Source organism: Sus scrofa, chromosome X, assembly GCF_054392235.1.
Source record: "Sus scrofa isolate SSC_HxYL_T2T_F1_AM1 chromosome X, Sscrofa_HxYL_maternal_Yorkshire_Landrace_v2.0, whole genome shotgun sequence".
In the NCBI taxonomy this organism is placed as follows: domain Eukaryota; kingdom Metazoa; phylum Chordata; class Mammalia; order Artiodactyla; family Suidae; genus Sus; species Sus scrofa.
The window spans coordinates 88022814-88040085 of NC_139401.1; the positions used below are offsets into that span (position 1 = coordinate 88022814).

Sequence of the window (17272 nt, forward strand, 5' to 3'; positions counted from 1 at the left end):
TCATTCAATATCAGAAAATGAAAAGGTTTTTGTCCTCCTTTTTTGATAGTTCTTAATCCTTTCCCAAAAGGGACATGATGCTCCATAACTATTTTAGGCTTTTGTCTGATGATCATTTTCTTTGTTGATAGATTAAAAAAAAACTCTCTTTCAATGAATCTTTCTAAATAATGGACTGAACACCTGAATTTTATTTTATTTTATTTTATTTTTATTTTTATTTTTATTTTATTTTCCCACTGTACAGCAAGGGGGTCAGGTTATCCTTACATGTATACATTGCAGTTACAGTTTTTTCCCCCACCATTTCTTCTGTTGCAACATGAGTATCTAGACATAGTTCTCAATGCTATTCAGCGGGATCTCCTTGTAAATCTATTCTAGGTTGTGTCTGATAAGCCCAAGCTCCCGATCCCTCCCACTCCCTCCCCCTCCCATCAGGCAACCACAAGTCTCTTCTCCAAGTCCATGATTTTCTTTTCTGAGGAGATGTTCATTTGTGCTGGATATTAGATTCCAGTTATCAGTGATATCATATGGTATTTGTCTTTGTCTTTCTGGCTCATTTCACTCAGGATGAGAGTCTCTAGTTCCATCCATGTTGCTGCAAATGGCATGATGTCATCCTTTTTTATGGCTGAGTAGTATTCCATTGTGTATATATACCACCTCTTCCGAATCCAATCATCTGTCGATGGACATTTGGATTGTTTCCATGTCCTGGCTATTGTGAATAGTGCTGCAATGAACATGCGGGTGCATGTGTCTCTTTTAAGTAGAGTTTTGTCTGGATAGATGCCCAAGAGTGGGATTGCAGGGTCATATGGAATGAACACCTGAATTTTAAGTGTAAGACACAAAATTGAATGAAATAGACATAGAGAAGTATTCCCTAGACCACAGAAGAGTATTAGAATGGAAAGAATGCTTATAATATAACCTGATCTGTCCTCACATTTTTTTTTCCATAGCACAAGCAATAATCTTATACATTTAACTGTAAGCAAGTTATCTCTTTAATCACATTTTTCAGGAGATATTTTTCATGACTGTGTTTCTTAAATGCATAAGCAGGACAAAGAAAAGGGGTAACTATATGCTTCCCATATCTTCTGATGAAATGTAAGAGGTGCAACACAGAATATATTCCAGAACTGGAGAGAGAAATTTGAGGTTCTGGTCCTAGTTCTGTCACAGACTACTTTCTCTGGGCCTCATTTTCCTCTCTGTAATAAGGTTACCTTAAAAGTGTTTCCCATCTCCAGCATGCTACAATGAATACATTGCAAATTTTACAAATAGATTTAAGCATAAGCACACAATTGAAATTGGATCCTGCCATTTGGTCATATTTACTTCATGGACTTATTTGAGTGAGAACTAGCAATTCTGAGGTATCCTAACTTACCAGTAAGTGTAATTCTTCAAAGAGGTGGTGGTAAGGAGACAGCCATAGGTTGCCAATTATGCTTCTGTAATATTTTTTTCACTCCAATTTAAAAAGTGCTCATCATATGAGAGTAAATGTATAAAGGATTTTCCGAAATTTGTAAAATCTCTCTTCAACGAAGAACATTAGCACGAGATCCAAAGGTGAGCAACAGCCCCATATTTTAGCTTTTTTCCTTCTCAATGTATTGTCTTCCATATGAAATAGAGTGGTGCAACAATACTAATTACTAGATCTAATTTGATTAAGTAAAGTGGTCAAACATCCACATTATCTGGTGTAAATTATTCTGTGTGCAAAACTGCAGGTGCATATTCCAAAGCTGGTGTTTGCAATTCTGGATGTGAAATACAAGGGAAACAATACTAGGTTTCCATTAAATGAGATGGAATACATATAGCATTTGCTGAACATTCACTGACGTTTGTAATTAGTGATCATGGACAGCAATTAAAAAAAGGAGTAGTTCTAGTTCTCTGTGAGAATATTGACAAATAGCCACATCAATATACACACAAAATATCTCCAGCTGCTAAAAACTACTGGAATAATAATTGGTGCCTCTGTAACCTAGAGAAAATCATCTCTGACCACCTAAGTCTATCTTGGAGAAGAGATTATTTTTGCTATTTTCAATCTTTTGCAAAATATTTTATTATGATCAGCAATCCAAGAATGACTTTATCCTTATTATCTGTGTTTGCTCATATGGCAAAGACCAGTCCAGAAATTTTAGCTGAGTTTATTTCAGATAAACATTTCCAGATAAGGGAGACACTTTTTTTCTGTTTCCCCTAAACACAGGGAAAATTCAAAATAGCACAGTTCTCATGCTCTCTCTGTGTTCTATCAGTGTAATAACCCTGCATTATACCCATTCCTCAAGATTTGTGTTTCATTATTAAGAAAAGAGTTAAGGCATTTTATTTCAGACTAAGTTGGTTGAATAACATTTGGGTCTGAATCCCAACTCTGTCATTTATTAGCTGTGCAACCATGGACATGTGATCTATCTGAGCTTCTATAGCAGAATTTGTAATTTGGAGATAACATTGATAACGATAATATAAGTTCTTCCCTCCCCCACTCTGAAATGGCACAAAGCAAAGAAGAAATTATCTTTGTCTCATCCTGCTAATAGATGCAGAAAATAAATCAAGATAAAGCGCAAATGCTCATGGACACAGTTTTGAACTATGGTGGCTTGATGCTGAGATACTGAGTGCAGTTCCTCTAGAAGGAGAATGATGGTGCCACATCTGCTGCAAGGTGTTGGGCATACCTTTATAACGGCTTGCTGCAAAACAAATGCTGAATACTATTTTCACATTTCACCTTTTTTTCATAAAAGTGAAAATCTTCCCTGGGTTTCTTTTTTTGAATTTTTTTAAAGTTTTGTTGAAGTATATTTGATTTACAAGGTTGTGATAATTTCAGCTATACAGCAAAGTGGTTCAGTTATACATATACACATATCCCTTCTCTTTTAGATTATTTTCCCACATAGATTATCACACAATACTGGGTAGAGTTCCCTATGCTATACAGCAGGTCCCTGTTAGCCAATCTCAGTTAGCAAAAACTGATAATGTTGTAGGTTTTAAGTTAAAATATAGTGACTTAAAACAAACTTTCCAAGAGTGGGAATATTTTGATAATAATATAAGCTAATATTGTAAACTTCCTGCCACAGAATAGGAATGAAATACAGAGTAGTTGTTGTTAAGTCTGGAGTGTCATCCAAATTACATTTCTTTTTCCACTAATAAAGATGCTTTTGCAAATAGATTATTCATTTCTCACTCTCCTATTTCTTATTCATCAAGAATGTGGTCAGATCAAAAAAAAAAGCACTATTTTTTTTCCTTAGGAAAGCCACACAAAATATTGTTTATTTGCTAAGACATTAAATTGTACACTATTACAATCAGCACAACAAATGTTAAGATATCACTGAAAACTGTGAACTGGAGATTGGCACTTGCCATCTGCTTCTACACAGATTGAATCATGAGCCACTGCAGCCACTGACTCTCATCACCCCCTGAAAGGAGTTTAAGGTGGAGACTAGGAGTGAGGCACTCTGTGCTCTGGGAAAACTAGCAGAACATGTCTTCAGGTAGTTAGACATTTTCAAGAGAAGACATTATAAGCCTAATTCTTGTATCTCCTCATATCTAGAAAAGCAATAAAATCCTTCATGGTAGTGTCTGCTCCTCATGACTATCAGTAACCTTCACAAGGCTAGCAGCAACTTTCTGCAAAATGTATGCTTGGTTGCATGCATCTCCCCCTTCACCAAAATCACATATATACTGGCATCCCTCCTTGCCTCTCTGGAATGGTATTTCAGAGCTATCTGAAATGCTGCCTCCCAGGCTACAGGCCTCATTTTGCACCAAATAAAACTTAACTCTCAACTTTTAGGGTGTGTATATTTTTAAGTCTATGAACTTTAAGATTGTGCACATAATATTATACTTTTATATGTAATTCTTTTCAAAGAGAATCTATCTTCCAAATCTGGCCAATAAAAAATTCAGTAAATCTTTGTTTTTCCTTTTATTTTCATTCTGAACATAACACAATTTTGCTAGACAAATGCCTTCTAGCACAACTATCTTGAATAGACAATCTACTCAATAGAGATAAATAGACTGGCTTTCTACATGAAATGAGAGAAAAATCATGGTTGTTGTTTTATCCCTTCCGATTCGTCATGAAACTTCCATATGGATATGTATGACTATACACTAACAGTTGTAAATATTTGTATTCTCAACTTCATTCCACAGTTTTTACAATTTTCATAAACCCCCACATTTTAATATCATGGAATCCCTGTGAGAATAGCTTCATCTTAAGTCTGCATATATGCAGTTGGAATAATGTGCTATCTACTGAGATCAATATCTGTAGTGAAATTTTCATGTAAACTCTTCTCAATGTTGCTTGGGAAATATATATGATATACTATTTTGTCATAAATTTGCTATTGCTCATGATGAAATCTCTTACTGTTTCTCTACAACTATTAGAAAAGTTAAAGCCAAAACATTAAACATTGTACAGGGGATCTGATAAAGATTTTTTTAATTATTATTTCAGTGAAATATTTGAAAGATGACCTGTGAACCAAGATTTTAAACATAATTTTTCTCTTATAGCTAAATGGGCATTTATCAAATGCTTATTAAGATAGTTTGAAAATAAGAAGAAAAATGATGAATCCCTCATGAAGAATTATTGCATTTTTTTCTTCTTTTAACAAAGTAACATTCATCATTACACCCTTCTTCTACTGCATTCCTGTTTCCTGCTCAATTGATGCCTTTGGATTTGGAGTTTTTTGCTTAGTCATCCTATCTATCAAGCAATATGAATGAAATCAATACTCCTACAAGGAAAATGAGTTCACTAATATTAACATTTATTTTCTTCCTTTCTTTCAGTCTCCAATCTATTACCATTCTACATACCTTTCAAATGACTCTTCAATGCTCTCTGGTTAACAATGAACCAACGGAATTTTTAGCCATTCTTTCTTTCACACAATTGAAATCCCTTACTAATGGCAATGTTGTAGAACAAAGAGAAAAAGCAATAGAAAGAGCTTATGGAAAACAAATTAGAACAGACAGACTAGAGGTTTTTTGTTTTTTGTTTTTTTTTCAGACTAGAGTTTTAACAAATGATTGCATGCAATGAATATGTGATTGAACTTTTAAAGGTGAAGCCACTGTTTCCTTAATAAAATCTTATTGTGGCAATTTATTTTCCTGACGTTATAACTGGCTTTTGTGGCTGCAAATTGATAAGGTTGTTTCCACTGACATTTTTTTCCAGATTAAAATATAAATGCCTTTGCATGCTTTTTGGGCTTAACTTGTTCTCTTAGTATAAAAAGTCGCATCCAATGTTAAAATGTCTATTATACACTTAAAACTTGAAAATGACTTTGATACTTAAAGGAACAATTAGCACATTTGATTCTTTAATTGAATTTAATATCTCTAAGATTATAATTGCTGACATTAAAACCTTTTACAGGAAATAAAATAAATACACATTATTAATTCACAGTCAACTAAATACAAATGACTATAAATAGTGATTTTTATATTGCTTTAATAACTTTTTAAAAATTAAATTTAAATTCCAAATTATTCCATCCTTTTTATCTTAAAGACTTTTACTCAATGTCTTTTTATCACTATTTGTATTATTTAGGATATCATGGAAATGATCTTGATCTTTCCCGTGATAATGTTTCTTTTGTCTTAAATGTACTTAATTATGAGGTAAAAATAACACCAAAATAAGGGTCAATCATAACTCTTACAAGAATAAATATTTTTTAGAGTGAATACTGATGGAGTAACAAACCAAATGATAGTCTTAAAGACCCAGCTATCATTCAGATGGTCACTGCCCAAGCACAAGTCCATCTCTGCTTCTTGACCCATATATTCATACTGACAGTATTTTTTGTTTGATTGATTAGTTTGGGAAGGTGGGCAGTGCAAAATTTTATTTTGTCTCCTAAAACTTTTATTTCTAAAATGCTTATTAACCAAATGAATGATCTCATTCAGGTGGCAGTATGGTTCTGCAACCCACTCACACCACTGCCACCACACCTGTTAAATAATTATAAAATTTAAATAACTAGGTTTTTTTTATTACTCAAATGAACTTATCACATCTGTAGTTGTATAATGATCATAACAATCTGATTTCATAGGATTTCCATCCCACAGCCCAAGCACATCCCTTCACCCCCCAAACTGTCTCCTCCAGAGACCAAAAATTTTTCAATGTCTGTGAGTCAGCATCTGTTCTGCAAAGAAGTTTAGTCTGTCCATTTTTCCAGATTCCACATGTTAGTGAAAGCATTTGATGTTGGTATCTCATTGTATGGCTGACTTCACTTAGCATGATAAATTCTAGGTCCCTTCATGTTGCTAAAAATGCCATTATTTCTTTCCTTTTAATGGCAGAGTCATATTCCATTGTGTACATGTACTACATCTTCTTGATCCACTCCTCTGATGATGGACATTTAGGTTGTCTCCATGTCTTGGCTATTGTAAATAGTGCTGCAATGAACATCAGAGTATATGTGTCTTTGCAAGTCGTGGTTTTCTCTGGATAGATGCCCAGGAGTGGGATTGCTAGGTCAAATGGTAGTTCTATGTTTAGTTTTCTGAGGAATCTCCATACTGTTTTCCACAGTGGTTGCACCAATTTACAATCCCATCAACAGTGTCATAGGGTTCCTTTTTCTCCACACCCTCTCCAGCACTTATTGTTTGTAGACTTTTGGATGATGGCCATTCTGGCTGGTGTAAGGTGGTACCTCCTAGTGGTTTTGATTTGCATTTCTCTAATAATGAGTGACGCTGAACATCTTTTCATGTGGTTTTTGGCCATCTGTATGTCTTCTTTGGAGAACTGTCTGTTTAGATCTTCTGCCCATTTTTGGATGGGGTTATTTGTTTTTTTGGTATGGAGATACAGAAGGTGTTTATAAATTGTGGAGATTAATCCCTTGTCAGTTGCTTCACTTGCAAAGATTTTCTCCCATTCTGTGGGTTTTCTTTTTGTTTTGTTGAGGGTTTCCTTTGCTGTGCAGAAACTTTTACGTTTAATTAAGTCCCATTTGTTTATATTTGTTTTTATTGTCATTACTCTAGGAGGTGGATCTGAGAAGATGTTGCTCTCGTTTATGTCGGGGAGTGTTTGGCCTATGTTTTCCTCTAAGAGTTTTATAGTGTCTGGTCTTATATCTAGGTCTTTCATCCATTTTGAGCTTTTTTTGTGTGTATGGTGTTAGGGAGTGTTCTAATTTCATTCTTTTCCATGTGGCTGTCCAGTTTTCCCAGCAACACTTACTGAACAAGCTGTCCTTTCTCCATTGTATATTCTTGCCTCCTTTGTCATAGATTAGTTGGTTGTAGGTGCATGGGTTGAATTCTGGGCTTTCTATCTTGTTCCACTGATCTATATTTCTGTCTTTGTGCCAGTACCATGCGGTTTTGATAGGGGTAAATTAGGAGTTTGGGATTATGAGATACCCATTATTATATATAAAATGAACAATGTCATTGTATAGCACAGGGGAATTACACTCAATATCTTGTAATTACTTATAATGAGAAATAAAATGAAAAAAGAATAGATATATATAGTATATGTATAACTGAATCACACTGCTGTACACCTGAAACTGTCACAACAATGTAAATATAACTATAGTTCAATAAAAAAAGAAAAAAAATCCCTAATACCAGTGAAGCTTTTATCTGTTTGGTGTGTGTGTGTGTGTGCACGCCTTCTCCCCCATCTATATAACATTACTTGTCAATATTCTCTCTCATCTTTTCCTTTATTTTGCAATCATTAATATCATATAAAGTAATTAAAACAGAGATGTTTCCTCCATTTTACAATGAAGAAAACTAAAGCCAAGGTAGGAAGGGCATTTTGCCTAAGAACAGAAAGGCATCTGTGGCAGAGAATAGATGGGCACAAGAATACCATTCTTCTACATAACCCTCCTGGTCTTTGTTATCTGGTAGTATTCCTATAAATCAGACTGCAGCATAAATATAATGTTTATAAATTACTTTCCTGCTCTTAATATAATGACTTTCCTTCGCCTTAATATTTGTGCCAAAGGATGACAGTATTCAGTACTGCAGGCATTATCTCTTAATTAACCACCAGTTATATTTTGTGCCATTTTTATGTACTGTATTTTATTACATCATTATACTTTATTTTTATATTCATAATTGCTGATAAGTGCTGAACTTATTTAATGTGAAAGTAGAAGTTAGTCATTAAAAATGGATAAAATCTTAAAGGCAGAATGTTAAGTAATTGTTTCATTTTCAGTTTTTAGACAGATAACAAGGATCCAATTAGAATGTATATTACCTCTTGCAATTTGGAAATAGATACTGTGATAGAGAATACCTGCTAGCGTAAGTAACAAACTGGGAGTCATGCTTGTGAAAAGTAACAAATTAGAAAAGAACAGCATCTTCATTTTTTATCCTTTATAGAACTTGAGGATAACTTTTTACAAAGTTTTATGAAATTGGAAATTTATAAAGAAAAAAGTACTCATAAGAGTATAAGAATTATTAGTATTCTGTGAGGGAAACTCAGTCCTATGAAAACAGACTTTTTCATATCATCAACATCCGTATCCACTGACATTTTAAATCCTTACTCCCAAGAACATCTGTTAACATGGTTTCCATTAGCATATATAATAATGATGCCACAGTTGTCAATAGCACTAGCAAAATGCTGAACCCACTATGTTGGCATCTAAGGAGTCCAAAGTCTCTTCACACCAAAGGTGGGGCTCCTAGGCACTATGCCAGTTGTTGCTAAGGAAACAATGATTAGCATGATACTGTTTCTGATCTCAAAGATCTGACTGTCAACTGTCTAATAGCCCAGAAGGTGAACAATTACCTGGGAAGAATAAACACAATAATACAGATTGATCAAAAAAAGGCTTCATCAAAGATTAGGAGCAATGTTGAAATAAGCCTTGAAAGATGGGAAAAATTTCAATAGGTACTAAAGAAACAAAACAAGTAAATGGATTAGAGTGGAAAAGTGAGGAAATAATCCAATTTGGCCTGAATGTATACATTAAATGTAGAAGGGTATGATTATACTTGAAAGTAGTAAAAAGGGTAAATCTTCCTTGCCTTGATCATTGCATATTTCAGCCAAAGGTAGTAGAGGGCTTGTTGATAACTATTTATTTGAAAGTGATGTCAAGCCAAAGTTACTCTTTTTTCCTCCTAGAAATCACTCAGTGGTTTTGTCTTTCCAACAAACAATATCAATTTCTCTTTCCCTTCTTTCCCCTGGTTGAGAATGTAGGGTAACAGTAGTACTAGTTCCTTCATGATTAAAATAAAAAATGTATTGGTGTGCAATGATGATTCAGGCCCATGGATAATATTCATGCCAACACACATGTATTCTCAGCACCACACCCATTTTCTTCTTTTCTAGCAATGTCATTCTTCTACTCCTATATTCTTTTCCAGAATAGAGAATAAGCGAGTTTAGCTTTGGCTTTTAGATGGACTCCCAATGTTCAGCATTTCTATGATTCAAGTAATGAACCAGTCTTATTTCTTCTAGACTATGATTTCAGTGCTTAGGAGGACTACAGTAAGCACTTTGTGACCAAGACATTTGATATGAGATTAAACAAGATTTATATTTTAGAGAACATAAGAGCAGGACACAGTGAGCCAGATTACCACTGAGGTCCGAAAGTTTATGTTTCCCACTGATTCATATGTTGAAATCCTAACCCCCAAGGTTATAGTCTTAGGAGGTGGATACTTTGAGATGTTACTAGGCCATGAGGGTGATGTCCTCATGAATGAGATTGTGTCCTTATAAAAAATGTCTGAGAAAACTCCTTTGTCTGATTCCATAGCGTGAAGTTGGCAACATACAACAAAGAGAGCATTGACCAGAACCGGACCATGGTGGCACTCTGATCTTGGACTTCCAGCCTCTAAAACCATGAGCATTAAGTTTCTACTATTTGTAAATCACCCTGTCTATGCAAGGTGACTTATTGATAGTCTTATATAGACTGCTATAGAAGACCAAGCCAACTAAGACACAAAGGTCTCTAGAAAGATGTGCATTGACTACTCCTATGCTGCTTATTATCTTTTGTCCCCCTCTCCACAAACTCCAGCAATATCCATCTCTATCCCTTTTCTTTCATGCTCTGTTCCCTGGGAGGTTGACTTCTGTGGAATAAATTACACATGTTCCTTTGCCAGTTGATCTCCCATGAGGTTAGGCAAACAGGAGGCACCAGTAGGAAATGTTAGGGTAGGCAAAGAAAAAGGGCAGAGTCCTTCCCTATGACCTTCTTACTTTATACCTCCTTCCCATTAGAGTCTCTTCCATGGTTCCTGCTTTTACTCAGTTGCTGTAATCCCTTCAGGATTAGTGGTTGTTACAACTTCTAACTGGTGGTAGTTCCAGGGTGATGCACATCTATCCATTAATGTTTTATTGTTTGAACCATCTAGAGTGTGTTCTTTCTCCATGGGACCCTGAATGCTACAAGTCCAAAGCCCACAGGTTTTTGACTGTAACTTGCTTGAAGTTATTATCAAATCTAAGGAAAATCAGAAGGTGGTAAGGAATGGTGAGTCATTGAAATGGAAAAGGAATATCACAGAGGCAAAGACTGGCAGACTTTATATAAGCACTGCCCAGTAGAGAAAAGGTCTTTAATCATAACTTCCTCATTTACAGCTATTTCTACTGTGAAAATGGGGTCAGGGTATTGCTGCCAACAGAGTCAAGAATTTTCATTCTATTAGTAAGATCAATTTTCTTGTGATTATCTATTTTAGCTTGATAAGACTAAAACTTTAAAGTCTCTTGGGGTCTTTTTGTTTGTTTGTTTTTTAATTTTATTTTATAGCCACACTCAAGGCATATGCAAGTTCCCAGGCCAGGGATCGAATCCAAGCCAGAGCTGTGGCATAGATCCTTTAACCCACAGCTCCAGGCTGGGAACTGAAACTGCACCTCCAGAGTGACCCATGCCACAGCAATCAGATTCTTAACCCACCGTGCCATGGCAGGAACACCTAATATCTCTTGCTTAGAGTCCATTCCTCCACGCAACTTTCTCACTATGAGTTCCATATAAGTGCCTACAGAGAGGAAATATGCTTGTCATGCAGACTCCAATCATTTCAATAACTGTGATTATTTTTTTAATCACTGCAAACTATTAAATAGCCATCATATTTTTTCTATTATAACTTGGTTAAGTGCATGTGCTCTCTTGAGAGACTGGTCTTTAGGTGTGTTACTATTATTCTGAAGACAAGGCCCTGGACCATCTGCATTTCTGCCTGTGACTTGTTTTTTTGTTGTTGTTTTGTTTTTTCCTGTTTTGTTTTGTTTTAATTTTATTGGAGTACAGTTGACTTACAATGATGCATTAATTTTAGGTGTACAGAAATGAATCAGTTATATATAATATATGTATATATATATATATATATACATACACATACCCATTATTTTTCCCCATATGTGTTATTACAGAACATTGAGTAGAGTTCCCTATGCTATACAGTAGATCCTTGTTAGTTATCTCTTTCATATATGGTAGCATGTATATATTGATCTCATCGTCCTAATTTATCCCTCCCCTATATGGTTTCCTTCTTTACTCCAGATATTTTAAGAAAAATCCTACAGGAAGATATGGCTTCATAGGAAACCAATTTTCTTTTTTTTACTTTTTTATTTATTTATTTATTTTCATTTTTTTTTTATTTTTTATTTTCCCACTGTACAGCAAGGGGGTCAGGTTATCCTTAGATGTATACATTGCAGTTACAGTTTTTTCCCCCACCATTTCTTCTGTTGCAACATGAGTATCTAGACATAGTTCTCAATGCTATTCAGCAGGATCTCCTTGTAAATCTATTCTAGGTTGTGTCTGATAAGCCCAAGCTCCCGATCCCTCCCACTCCCTCCCCCTCCCATCAGGCAGCCACAAGTCTCTTCTCCAAGTCCATGATTTTCTTTTCTGAGGAGATGTTCATTTGTGCTGGATATTAGATTCCAGTTATAAGTGATATCATATGGTATTTGTCTTTGTCTTTCTTTTAAATGATTTTTATTTTTTCCATTATAGGTGGTTTACAGAGTTTGGTCAGTTTTCTACTGTACAGAAAAGTGACCCAGTCACACATACATATATATATTCTTTTTCTCACATTATCCTCCATCATAAGTGACTAGATACAGTTCCCAGTGCTATACAGCGGGATCTCATTGCTTATCCATTCCAAAGGCAATAGTTTGCCTCTATTAACCTCAGATTCCCAGTCCATCCCACTCCCTACTCCTCTCCCTTGGCAACCACGATTCTGTTTTCCAAGTCCATGAGTTTCTTTTCTGTGGAAATTTTTATTTGTGCCATACATTGGATTCCAGATATAAGTGATATTGTGTGGTATTTGTCTTTCTCTTTCTAACCTACATCACTTAGTATGAGAGTCTCTAGTTCCAACCATGTTGCTGCAAATGACATTGACACATGCACCTTTATGTTCACTGTAGCACCATTCACAATAGCCAAGACATGGAAACAACCTAAATGTCCATCAACAGATGAATGGATTAAGATGTAGTATATATACAGAATGGAATACTACTCAGCCATAAAAAAGAACAAAACAAAGTGATTTACTTTAAATTCTATACTCTACTACTTAACATGTTTAGGAACACTGAGAAGAATACAGGTTTCTAGGCCAGGAGAAGCAATCCTACATAGACCCCATTTCTTGACAGGACCTTGGAAAAGAATCTTGGTAAATCCATCACAGAAGCTTATTCATTTGGTGTCAGAAAGAACTGACCTGATTTTCTCAGGAAATAAATGGATTAAACTTATTAATTTTAGCTACTTAATGGTGTTTGGAGTTCTGGCAAATAATAAGTGTCTCTCCATACCATACAAAGAGTATTTCTGCAGCTCCTTTTTTAAGCTATTATCCTGTCCATATCAAAGCACTGTGATTATATAGATCTTGACCTGTTCTTCAACTTCCTCCAGGATCCTGAGTATCAGAAGCTTGGCATCAACACCAGTATTCATGCTAGTTTACATGTTTATACCAGTCTTGCCCATTTACAATTACTTTATCACTTAGTCTATCTGTGACATTCTGTGCCAATATGCTTTTCAAGAATAGAGAATAAACAAGTGTAGCTTGGCTTTTAGATAGGCTCCCAATATTCACCAGTTCTATGATCCAGGTAATGAACCAGTCTTATTTTTCTAGACTATGATTTCAGTGCTTAGGGGGACTACAGTAAACACTTTGTGACCAAGACATAAGATATGAGAAGAACAAAATTTTTAGTTAAAATACATCTCAGATGGATATTTCTGAGTATTTCGTGCGTGAGTAGGCGAACAAAGAGATAGGCAATCAGTTTCTGTTTGTATAAGCACCTTGCTCTCAAACACTCTATGTCTACTGGAATTCTTTCTTATGGGTAGAAATGCTCATTCTAAACATGTTTAAAACACTCCCTTTGCTCCCTCGTCCCCTCCACCCCCTACATCAACAAATTCAGAGTATAAAAATAAATCTTTAGTGGTAAATACATTCATTTCAGAACTACAATAACCTACTTTTTCATAGGACAGACTATATGGTTACAATAAGAATAAAAAGCCCCTACATATCAAAAGGCTTTTCCACAATCAGTCCTGATGATTTAGGAATATGTGAATCATCACCAATTGATTAAATTTTTCCTAAGCCTGTGGCATATACTTTATAAGAAAAGCAAAAATGCTTAGAAAATCACACTTTGGCTTTTACTTTATAAACTCTGATCATTTAAAAGAGTTAGAGGTGTAGTTTACCAACCAGAAAGGGCACTGTGCTGCCCTCAGAATTATGTGAGACAGTTCAAGAAATTAGCTGGTAAGCTATCATTCTCTTGTACTACACAGAGAGGAGATGTATCACTTATTCCTTATTCTACGCCTGTACTTTCCCCTTCCCAATTTGCTTCTGTGGGATTTCTAATGATGATCCAATAACAATAACAGCTGCAGCAGTGGTGGCAGCAACAGCAGCTATAATTTACATATTGACTACATGATATGCACACAGCATTTGGCAAAACTTTGTAATAATCAATTTGTTGCACCTTTCCTCAGTGCTCTGAGGCAGGTACCAGTATTTTTCCCATTTTTCAGATGAAGAAATGAAGAACAAGAGAAGTTGAGTAACTTCCCCAAGGTCAGATGGCTAATATATAAATAAACCTAAACTCATAGATTCAAACCCAGGTCCATTTGATTCTGGAAGTTGTGCATGTAACCACTGTGTCCTACAGTGGTGAAACTGGTGAATTGCCCTGTTTTCTGGGAGAGTGTAGGGGCTATGTGAACAGAAGGTCTATATTCTTAAGATTTATACATGCTCATTGCTTGTTCAAGGTATATGGCACTAAAACTGAAAAAAGCAACACGGGGCAGTATGTGTTGTCTTAGTAGGAAGCCTTAGGGAAGCAAGGGGACATCCAGCTTTACAGCCATATCAGATGAATCATCAATTGGTGGACATATGTCATGGCCAGATAAGTGAAATATTCATTAAAAATAACTTTTTAGTAGGGGATTTTAAATAATTCATAATATATTCGCATCACAGTATTTGTGGAATTTACATTAAGATTTACTTATTGCAAGGCACCCATCATATTCTATGTCATTGAAACTAGGGAGTTTTATTTTCTACATAGAATATACTCCTTAACAGTGATTGAGAAACCAGGGATAGAAGAAGCTATACTTATGTTGCCATTAGATATTAGAGGTCTGAGTAAAGTGATGGAAAACAATCAAATATAAGACCTATGATTTCCTAATGAATGTTTGAAGGTAACCAGTTGTATAACTCAGACAAACCAATTATCTTTTCTGGGTCTCTAATTGTTCAGCCATCAAGTGGGGGCATTAATATGATATCCTTTTTCTGCCCTTCCCTACCCTGGCTTGCCTAAAATCCCACTCACTTGTGTATCTAATGATCTGCCATCAAGCATCAGAGATGAGTTAGAATGCTTGTCCTTCAAGTCCTCACTCAGTCCACTCTAGTACTTACCAGGAATGAGCAGTTTATACAGAAACAGAAACACAAATGACTTTGTAAACAAATCTTTAACAATTCCCAGCTAGAAAATGAGTATGATTTTATGAAAGGAGTATAATCATCAAGGGACATGAATAAATCGATGGAGAATGAGAAACTCAAGTCAGGAATTTCTTGTCAACTCCCTGGGGTGTAGGCAATGGGCTTATGAAAAACTCAAAAGGAATAAAAAAAAATCCCACCTGACATTTAGTTCAGACTTTATTAGTGAACATTTTTCACTTAGGATATTTGCATGTAAATTCCAGACTGCAGTTTCCTTCTTACTGTCAATGGATTCTGGTTATTGCCTAATTCATCATTAGCAGCTGTAATAAAGCCAGAGTTAGTGTCTTCAGTAGATGGTAAACTCACCACTCCTATAGGAGTTGGCATCATGGCCATGGCCAAGTTATAGGCTGAGACACACTTGCTGCCAAACAGCAAGTCTCTTTATGGGCAAATATAATGCCTGGTAGATTCCATTTTTCACTTAACAGGAATATTTGATTATTGATAGTCCTCAAATTAATCTGTTGCAAAGCAATGGAAAAATCTTAGAAATGGCATATATGGTTGGGGTTCTCTCTCTTTTCTCTGCTAGTGAACAGACATATCCTGCATACTGCCTTGTCTTATTCATAGTTTGGCCCTTAGTTCTCTGCTCAGGCAACACTTTCACAAAAAGCTATTGTAAACACTTCCACATAAACAGAGTCTGGGGAGAAGATGACTATGCTTCCATCTTCTATACACTCTAAAGATTACATCTCATTAGGGAAGAAGTCTTTCTATAGTAGTGTGAAACTGGCCAAGATGAAGCCATTCTTGTTAAAGATAATTAAGGACATTAGGTGTTGAAATCTTGAGGTTCTAAAATGGAATTCCTTAACTCAGGAAATAAAAAGATGCCTCAAATTCTATTTGAGTATCACAATCTCATCTCCTTTAAATTGGCATACTGTCCTAGAGAATCTCCATGTGTCTGTGTGTCTAGGTGTGGAAATGTGTACATAACTCACTGTGGAATACCTTAAAATTAGATTACTTTTAGACTAACTGGACAATATGTTACCTTATAAATAAAGTTGTGCTGATTTTAAACTTGAAAAATTCACTCTGTATTACAGTTTTTTCCCCAATTATTTGGCACATTTCTTTGAAGTGATTACTAAACTATATATGCAAAAGACAATGTACATTAATGATACGCTGCTATTTATATCATCCTCCTGAATATATTTTCCAGAACTCCAGTAGGTATTTAATTACAATACTTCCATATTATGACTCAAAGTACCTTACACAAATCAGCTGCTACAGCCTTCAGAGATAAAGATTGTCATGAAAAATGGTGGGGACATATGTCTCTTTGAGTTAACTTTCTTGGGATTTTGATATTTGTATTGGAATATTACCCCCAAAAGTCTCTGATCTGTATAAAGCTAATTATATGCTACTATTAAAGCAGATTGCAAGAGACGTTGACAGTTGGAAAGGCCTAATGACCAGCTGGATGGGAAAATTTCATGTTGTCAAAATGGTAACTTTGCCAGGATTTTTAGATGCCATTTATTTGCTACAAACATGAATACCTAAATCTTGTTTTAAAATAAACTTACCCTATTAAATAGTCACTTTTGGAGTATAAGAGAACTATAAATGCTAAGTGGTATATTCCATGTCTTAATTCTTCACTACATAAAAAAAATTAAATTTATGGACTTTATTTTTTGCTTCACACTTAGTAAAAATGCTATCTATATGAATGAGAAAAGACAACCTCAAATATAGTCAGTGTTTATGAAACATCAAAAAATAAATTGATGATTTAAGGAGCAACATCAAACCAATTACATAATGTTCTTTACCATTCCCTACGGCAAACTGTTTGAGGAAACATTTCACTTTACAACAACCAGTGTTGACCAAATAATAATTCCATTCATACAGTGCTTTTTAAGTATTTCTTAAACATGATCTCATTTACTCCTTTTAACAATTCAATGATATAGAGGTCCCAGTACTAGATTTTTCCCACTGATATTAGAATGCATTTCATTAGAAG

General features: G+C 35.1%; 1 long non-coding RNA gene across 4 annotated transcripts in view; it reads right to left on the reverse strand.

Annotated features, from left to right (window-relative positions):
- LOC146394699 (uncharacterized) overlaps positions 1-17272 on the reverse strand; it is a 759738-nt gene that overhangs the window by 148636 nt on the left and 593830 nt on the right. The window lies entirely within an intron of this gene.